General features: G+C 45.1%; 1 pseudogene; it reads left to right on the forward strand.

Moving 5' to 3' along the window:
• The first annotated feature begins 5688 nt into the window (after window positions 1–5688).
• LOC103069462 (interferon omega-1 pseudogene) lies at window positions 5689–6276 on the forward strand (annotated as a pseudogene).
• The last annotated feature ends 3177 nt before the right edge of the window (window positions 6277–9453 follow it).

Below are 9453 nucleotides of genomic sequence, written 5' to 3' on the forward strand. Positions count from 1 at the left end.
CACAATCATTCAGTTCCTCCCAGTGTAGAAATCCATAGTGTACTCTCCCCATTCACTCTGCATTAAGCTGTACTGCCCATTCATACAGCTGTTTCCTTCTCCATTAGGCTTTCTGGCTGTCAATTTCCCCTTAAGACTACAAAGCCACCAATGGAAAGCAGAAGCTGAGTGAAAGTTCTAGGTTTGTCAGAAACTCTCATATGACTCCACACTCTCCGCCTGCCAAGCACTGCAGGTCCCGACTGTCCAGACTCCCAGAGAAACACAGTAAATAGATGGCACCCTGCCCAACACTGAACAATGGTGGAGAACCCAGGAGCTCACCTGTGCCTCTATTTGCACAACTCCACGTGCTGACTGCACTAGGAGGAACTCACCTGGTTCAGGACTCTCATTTGCTCAAAAAGCCCAAAGCGCAGGAAACGTGGCGTTGAAAGGCAGCAGCAGCTTGAGAACTTGGAAGGAGAACAGAGATGTTTAAAGCGTTCACTGGAACAGCGGCAGGTCCTCAGGACACGGAAGAACACAGATGAGCTGCACTGAGGCAAGTGTCTCTCCAGAACATTCCTTTTCAGACAAGAAAAGATGGAGGTGCACGCGATAGCACAGAGTTCTCCCAGAAGGACGTGGCCACTAGCAGTGTCCCCAGCACTGGTACCACAGCAGCCTGCGGAGGGGACGAGGGTTACCTCAGTGCCAGCTGCAAACCTGTTTTGCCCTTAGGACCCAGCAAGTTATCACAGAGCAGGGAAGGATGCTCCTGGGAACTATGCAATCCAAGGAATTTCTTACATTCCATCATGATGTCTTTGTCCCTTTGAAAGACAAACAAAACAAAATATGCTTGAATGGGAGGGACACAGGCAGGGATTTTAATATATTTAGCAACAACTGGGGTAGAGCCTTTCCAGCAGGGCAGGTATCAGTAACATGCACACTGGAAGGTCACAATTTCTAAAAGCAACAAAGAGCTAAGTGGAAATTCATTTATTTAATTTAGGCACTTTGGAAAGAGGACACTGATGGATCAATCATCTTTCTGTTCTTTCCAGTTGGTGCATACAGCACTGAGTAGGTACTTTTAAAGTCAGAAGGACACTTAGAGTACATTTAGAGGTTTGGAAACCTTCCTAAGGATTAGGGTCCTAAAACAAGCAGAAACCATTCGTATATTACTGCTAAAAATATCATTTTATTAACAAATGTTTTTTTTTTTTTTTTTTGCGGTACGCGGGCCTCCCACTGTTGTGGCCTCTCCCGTTGTGGAGCACAGGCTCCGGACGCGCAGGCTCGGCGGCCATGGCTCACGGGCCCAGCCGCTCCACGGCATGTGGGATCTTCCCGGACCGGGGCACGAACCCGTGTCCCCTGCATCGGCAGGCGGACTCTCAACCACTGCGCCACCAGTGGTTGAGAGAACCCCAACATTTGTTGGGGTGGAAACCCCAACAAATGATTTTTTAAATAATATTTTTATTTCAATTCTTCAGTATTATGATGTTTTAATGGGCTGAGGCTAGAAATTTGAATAAAGACAACCATACAAGGCCATGAGCGTTACTCTGGAGTTCAAGCCAGACTCTCCCTGCTAAGGAGCCCATTAAAAACCTTCACTAGGGCTTCCCTGGTGGCGCAGTGGTTGAGAGTCCGCCTGCCGATGCAGGGAAAACGGGTTCGTGCCCCGGTCCGGGAAGATCCCTACATGCTGCGGAGCGGCTGGGCCCGTGAGCCTTGGCTGCTGAGCCTGCGCTTCCGGAGCCTGTGCTCGGCAACGGGAGGGGCCACAACAGTGAGAGGCCCGAGTACCGCAAAAACAAAACAAAACAAAACAAAACCTTCACTGCTTCTGTCTAAGAAGCGCGTATGCTCTTCCATCTTGGTCATACATAAGGCCTCTTCGGTACCCACATCTTAACCAACAGTTGGAACAATAAAGAGTAGAGATTCTTATTTGGACTCTATCAATAAACAAATGGATGTCCAGCCTGGACTGTAGGTGAGAAATGGAGGTGTCTTCATTGAGGATGGGAACAGCAGGCTGACCCGAGAAGGTGTCCTTGGAAATCAGTGAGGTCCTTGTTGACTGGAAACAAACGACAACATAAGAGCTGGGAGTTCAGTTTTTTGGGAGGACTTACTGAGGACTATAGCCTAGAGGACAGCCTCTCAGTCAGCTCTGACGAACTGCTCCAAGGACATAATGGGGACGTCAGTATATATGTGATTGTGGTGAAGGGGATACGTGCAATCAAGGACACATCTTGGTAGAAGGTTGCTGCTAGTCATGAGGAGCATTTGTCACTATTAATGATTTTAGTGCTTTTCTAAGTATGAGAAGTTGCGAAAAATTGAATTCATAGAATTTTCTCAGGAAATTATCTATCTGCAGGCCTATTCTGTCAGTTTTCCCAGAGCAGAGAGTGCCCCATTTCTGATCTCCACCCTGAACTCCTGTCAGGGCGTGTTGGGGTAAGGGACTGCTGTGGCTAACGACTTTCTTCTTGTAGAACCAGATGGTGAGTGACTTTTTAGTTGTCATCCTGAAGGAGAAACGTCAGAGCTCACGTGGCTAGAAATTGTTAGGTGCTTTTTTTTTTTTTTTCCTTAAACTCTCAAGAAAACTCAAGCGTTAAAAATATATAGATTCCAGGGGTCAGCTCTTCTAGGCCTAATAAAGTTATTTTACTATATTTCGTTGAAGAAATCACTCACGAAATCTTAGACTTGGCGTTGCGTGGCGTGTGTGATCTCAGTTCCCTCACCGGGGATTGAATCGGGGCCATGGCAGTGAGAGTGCCAGATCGTAACCACTAGGCCAGTAGGAAGCTTCCTTTTTGTTTTTCTTTTTTTTTTAATAGGCAGAAAAATCTATTCCCTTCTAGCTACTTAATAGTGATTTTGTCTATTTTGATTAGAACTTAAAGTCAGTTCAGTTGGCTCAGACCACACCCCATGTAGCCCTACAAAACCATAGACAGTAACCCTATGGCATCTTAAGTGGAATAAGGGTCCTTTGTCATCTCACTGTCCTCTGTCTGCTTATTTCGTTGGTTCCTAAATATCATGTTCATGTGCAGCCTTCACTTTCTTTAATGGGTGCTTTCAGACAAATCATTGTAAACACCCTAAGGTTCGCCCTTGTATCTTTGGTACATTTGGAACAGTTCATTCGTCCAGATTTATATTTCTCTCCAGTTGTTTAAGCGAGTTTGATCCAATAGGGTTATTGAGAGTGTTGAGTTAATTTTTTTTTTCTATTTTTTGGCTGCGCCACGGGGCACGCGAGATCATAGTTCCCCGACCAGGGATCGAACCCGTGCCCCCTGAAGTGGACGCTCGGTGTCTTAACTACTGGACTGCCAGGGAAGTCCCTAAATTTTAAAGAACTTAGAAAGTGGCTAGTCCATTAGTAGCAAGCAATAAAATTCAGTTCTTACTTTTTAATATCACGATTACTACAAACCAGATAAGATCAGGATCTTTTAGAATCATCGAATTCCCTTCCTTTAATTCTAGTTTTCTTAAAGTACCCTTCTCATTGCCTGAATGGATTTATCACCTAGACGGATGCTCAGCAAGACTGATCTTGCCGATCCTCCCAGACAGGGTTAGTGTTCTAGCAACTGGGGTGCTGGTTGCCAGTCACTTGTGAGCTGGTGGGTGTGACTTCTTCCTTCTCTCCTCAAAACTGATCATACATGGATTAAATGAAAGAAGAATGAGGGAGCTGGTCTTGCGAAGCTGAAGGCCGTCAACTGACCCAGGACTTGGTCTTTTCTGAGCTTCTGGCAGAAGCAACCATGTTCCTGTCTTTCTGTTTTTCACATTGGCCTCATCCTTCTCCTCTGACATAGCCTTGTCCCCAGCTGTGCTGCACTGAAGTTAGCTAACTTAGAATCTGTCACTGTGCCAGGGGGAAATCACTTCCCTTCTTTCACATTCATGACATTCAGACTCACATTTGTTTTCTTTACGCCCACAAGACAGCTGTCGAATTTTACTTTCCAGGACAGTTGCAGTGATAAACAAAACATCTAAAGTTTGAAAATGATAGAGACTGGAGCCCCTTTGCCTTTCGTTACCGCCCTTTATTGTTCCTACCTCATCATGAATTAGAACTAATGCAGGAGCAGCGAGACAAATCTTGTCCAATAAGTCACTAAGTGAACGTAAGTTACAAAACTTTAAATGAAACATTACACACAAGTAAAGGAAAGAAGGCGATTTCTCTCTGACCTAATCCTGGGCCTCGCTGCCCTGCATTCTCAGAGGGGGACAGAGACAGAGGAAGGGAGAAGCCCACTGGCATCAACTGACTGAATGAACAACTGAACCTCACTGGTTTCTGTGACATAAGCTTCAATGAGAGACAACACCATCGCTGAATTCTCTGCCCCCAGCTCAGAAACTTTGAGCATAACAAGTGTTGACTAGCTTTAGTAAAAGAGTTGAATAATAAAATTTGTATTTGGCAAAATAACAATTATGTGTCTACTCAGGGTGAAATGATTAGAATTGGATAATTCCTCCACCACCTTAGAGAAAACACACTTTTGCTCTCAGCATCCGAGGGCTGCTGACACTTCTGATACCTAAGGACATGGGTCAGCAGGGGAGGAGGTCACCACTGAGGACTAGGGTCCTTCACACAAACACTCCAGGGGCAAGGGTGAGGGTCCTGGAAGATGAATTATTTTCCCAACAAATAAACAAGCCCCTCCACAGACAGGAGACTGTAAAGTCCTCGGGATGTGGCGAGCCTGCCCTCAGGGTGGGAGTCCAGGTTAGGAAGGGGACTCTGTCACTCTAGAGGAGAGGGTGTGACTAGATGTGATCTCTCCCTTGTGACTGAGGTGCTGCTGGGGAAATACAATTGTCTGGGAATTAGGATCTCCACACCCATATTCTCCTGAAAAGAACCTGGATTCCTGGTGGGGGTATTGGCCCAGCCTGTGGAGGACTATAGGTCTCCAGTAAGAAAATGGTGGAAAGAAAGGACAATAGGACAATATCTGTAATAGTCCTCACCTCGTGGTCCCCTGAAGCATGACCACGTGGACATGAAGGAACACGTTCTAGAAGGAAAGGAAACATGGGAGAAGCTCATGGACTCGTAATAATCAGCCTCTTCTCTAAATCAAACACTAAAGAAAACCCATCTTTTGTTTCAAAGAGCTTATGCCAGAGTGATCTGGTAAATCCCTAAGCAAATACAGAAACCATAGGCTGAGAGAGCCTGCCTTCCTATGTAAAGTAAGAGGTAAAAATGGAACCTAAGATCAGGGCTAAAAATTTGTTCCTGGAACAGAGAAGACCAACATTTATGCATGAAAGAGATATAGAATGTGCGTATTTACAAACCTACATCACTTCTGACTTTAAGACAAAAACCTTTCTCATTTGGTAAATAAATATCCATTTGGATGGGCACATCTGAAATTACTGGGAAAATTAAACTTCTTGCAAAATTAATAGCTTAGAATGATGACATCTTCATAGACCACACTAAGAATATATAAGTGAAAATCAAAAAAAGGAAGTAAAGGTGTATAGAAATGTTTAGAAAATGAAAATTACTGTGTTCCCTATTTAATGGCCTTGCTTAGAAAGAATGTGATCAGAGAACCTACCCCCAAGGTTCCCCCAGACGACCGTCTCAGCCAGGCCAGCAGCAGCCTCATTTGCCCCATGGCCTTCGTGCTCTCTCTACTGACCGCCCTGGTGGTGTTCAGCTACGGCCCTGGTGGATCTCTGGGCTGCGACCTGTCTCAGAACCACGTGCGGATTAGCAAGAAGAACTTCATGCTTCTGGGCCAGATGCGGAGAATCTCCCCTCGCTTCTGTCTGAAGGACAGAAAAGACTTCGGTTTCCCCCAGGACGTGGTGGATGGCAGCCAGCTCCCGAAGGCCCAGGCCACCTCTGTCCTCCACGAGATGCTCCAGCAGGTCTTCCGCCTCTTCCACACAGAGCGCTCCTCTGCCGCCTGGGACACCTCCCTCCTGGACAAACTCCGCACTGGACTCCATCAGCAGCTGGAGGACCTGGACGCCTGCTTGGTGCAGGAGATGGGAGATGAAGAAACTGACCTGGGAGTGACGGGCCCTACACTGGTCGTGAAGAGGTACTTCCAGGGAATCCACCTCTACCTGAAAGAGAAGAAATACAGTGACTGTGCCTGGGAAACTGTCAGAGTGGAAATCATGAGATCCTTGTCTTCATCAACCAACTTGCAAGAAAGGATAAGAATTATGGATGGAGACCTGGGGTCACCTTGAAATGTTTCTCATTGACTAAGATGCCCTATCACCCTTGCACACATGTCTTTAGTCATTTCAGAAGGCTCTTATTTCAACTTTAATCACAGAATTTATTTTATTAATTCAGCTAATACTTTGTCAGTGGTAATAAGCAAGTATATGTTAAAATTATTCAGCGTCAGGGGCATCAGTCCCTAAGCAATGAATACCCTGTTATTTATTTATTCTCTTTAGTTGTTTATTTATTTATTTATGTATCTTATTTTTATACTTTCATATAACTATATTTATACTTACACTGTATTAAAATTTAGAAAACATTCACCTTTCCATTTCATTAAATTTGCATTTTGTTTTATTTATTAAATTCTTATGAGAGAAAACTTCTTGAGTTTTTTAAGTTCTGAAACCTACATTCTTATTTCTTTCTATGTAAATTTATTTCAGACTAGTATTTGTCCATTTTGTCCTTTGGAACAGTCCTACCACTTTCATTTCAGGAAATGCTTGTCAAAAGGTGGAATTCCATGGAATTGAGGGAAGTCCTGGAAATTATGGAGAATGGTTAGTCCTGATGTCATAGGTGTAACTGATTTATACCACCAGGAAAGAGTGGTCGGTGCAAATACCTGTGGGAAGGAGTCGTCTCCTCGAGGGAAGCTGGTGACATATGGTGTTGACTGGCCGATCCCGGCACCTTCCTCCCGCCTTCTGCCCGGTCCTGCTTTACTGAACCATTCATCCCTTATACATACCTTCAGTCCCTCCAACTCACTGACCAGCCACACAGCTGCTCTGGTTCTGTGCAGGTTTCCAGCTTCAAGGTTTCTGTTAGAGTGAAAGCCACAGGAAGAGAGCACAGTTAAAGGAGAGTTCTAGGATTTTCAAAACCTCTGTGAGAAGGAGCCAGGGTTCAGGGCACTGGATCCCAGCTCTGCTATTAAGAGCCGTGTGACCTTGACAAATAACACAAACACTAAGCTCCCTAGTTTCCTCATCTTTAGTATGGGGACAACAGCAGTATTTTTTCACAGGATTATTCTCAGGATTCAATGAGTAAATATACACGAGAGGCATAAAAGTGTGTCTGTCAGAAATAAGCAGGACTGTTAGAGTCACAGAGTGGCTACCGTCAGGGAGGAGAAGGAGAGCTGCTCTGAGGTAGCAACTGCAAGGCAACATAAGAAACGTGCTAGGTCCTGGGCAAAATCTATTACGTTTAACTTGGGTGCTAGTTTCACAGTGTATTCAGTGTGTGAAATTTCCCTGTGCTGTACGTTGAAGATACTTGCCATTTCTGTGTATTATACTTCTTTTTTTAAAAAGTAAATTTATTTACATTTTATGTTTGGCCGCATTGGGTCTTCGTTGCGGCGAGTGGGGGCTACTCTTCCTTGTGGTGCGCCGGCTTCTCATTGCGGTGGCTTCTCTTGTCACGAAGCATGGACTCTAGGCACTCAGGCTTCAGTAGTTGCAGCACACGGGCTTAGTTGCTCCGCGACATGTGGGATCTGCCCGGACCACGGCTTGAACTCGTGCCCCCTGCATTGGCAGGCGGATTCTTAACCACTCTGCCACCAGGGAAGTCCTTGTGTATTATACTTCTGAAAGACTTTCTGGGAATTAGTAAAAATTCTTTCAGAAATAAGGATCAGTAGAAAATACCTGGATCTACTTTAAAAATGAATACTATGGAAATAACAGAGACCTCAAATAACGTAAAAAGTCACAAACATTTTTCATTAATAATGTTTGTTGCTTCTTTCGTATGAGAAAGGCACAAAATAGCTTCTGAACTCTTTCATTTTTTGGTCTTTCAGCAGCGACGCAGAATCAGGAAGAAAAAAGCAGGAGCTATGAAAGGTAAGGTTCTGCTCTCTAATCCTGGGCTCTCCCGGGTTTGACCTTAGTTCTCTTCTCCATACAGTTCCAGGTCTATAATTGCTGGCGATGTCACCTCCTAGAGCCTGTACTCTCAGAAAATAATGGCCCCCCCAGAGGAGAGACTCAGAGCTAGAAAGCAAAGAAGTCAGGACCTGGGACACTTCTAACCCAGGCTCTGCTCGTCCATGTGAAAGCTGGGCCATGGCACTTACCCATCAAGTGACAGTGTGAGACGTGGTGGAACAATGACTGTTTCGGTGGCAGAATTTTGGGTAATGACTCAGACAACTTAACCTCCCTAAGTTTCATAGTCTGTGTCTGGGAGAGTCCCAGGATTGTTGTGGTGATTGCCTGGGGCAATGTGTGTGAAAGAGCTTTGAAATGACACCGCTCTACACACATGGACCTTACTATTAATGTCACTGAACCTCCGACCTCGAATTCTAGTTCCTGGGCATTAATCTTGAAAGAATCTCTTCCCAGTAGAACGGTCTACTCAGCATGTTCCACTCTCTCTTTGCTTCCACTCTCGCTAGACACACCCAGGATCCTATTTTTGGTTTGCAGAGCTCACCTGAAAGGCACTCATGTGACACCAGCCCCACACTCTCTTCAGAAAGGTGATTCATATCTTCTGTCATCTCAGGCATCCCTCTTGCTAGCTGGCCCTGTGGAATTCCAGGGTCCTAGTCCAGCAAGAGGTGGACACGACGGAGTCCCATTAAGAACAGAATATGGAAGGAAGCCTTGGGGTAAGGCATCTTCTGAAAACAAAATGGTCTCTCTCAAAAACAGCAAAGTTCATTCTTCACAAGTAAATTATTTCTTCTAAAAAAGAGTGTTTTCTTTTGTCTCTGCTGCTGCATTTGGGGGAAGGATGCAGTAGTCTAGGAACTGGGTTTAGAGAAAAGAAGAGGATCTCCAGTTCTGACTGAGAGCTGACTTTGAGTGTTTGAGGCAGAGGAAGGTTAGGGAGGGAGTCTGACAGTGGCCTTGCACACCCTCTACCATCTCAGCCGCCTTCATTTGTGTCATGATGAAGACAGCCCTTCACAAAGCAAATACAAAAGCATAGGAACTTGACAAATGCTGAGGGGCTTTAAAAATTGAGAAAATCCATTAAAGAACGAGTCTCAGGAACTGGACCTCCCAGTCCTTCCCCTTCTCCATCATGATACTAATCTGTAAACAGCCGTGGGTTGGAATGTTTGGGGTCGCACAGGCACATAGATTCCCAAATGTCCCAATCAGCCTCTAGGAACAGAGACAAGAAACTTCACATATTCCCCCCAAACAGCACTGGAATTCGGC

The sequence above is a fragment of the Lipotes vexillifer genome, unplaced genomic scaffold (genome assembly GCF_000442215.2).
Source record: "Lipotes vexillifer unplaced genomic scaffold, Lipotes_vexillifer_v1.1 scaffold317, whole genome shotgun sequence".
Classification (NCBI taxonomy): domain Eukaryota; kingdom Metazoa; phylum Chordata; class Mammalia; order Artiodactyla; family Lipotidae; genus Lipotes; species Lipotes vexillifer.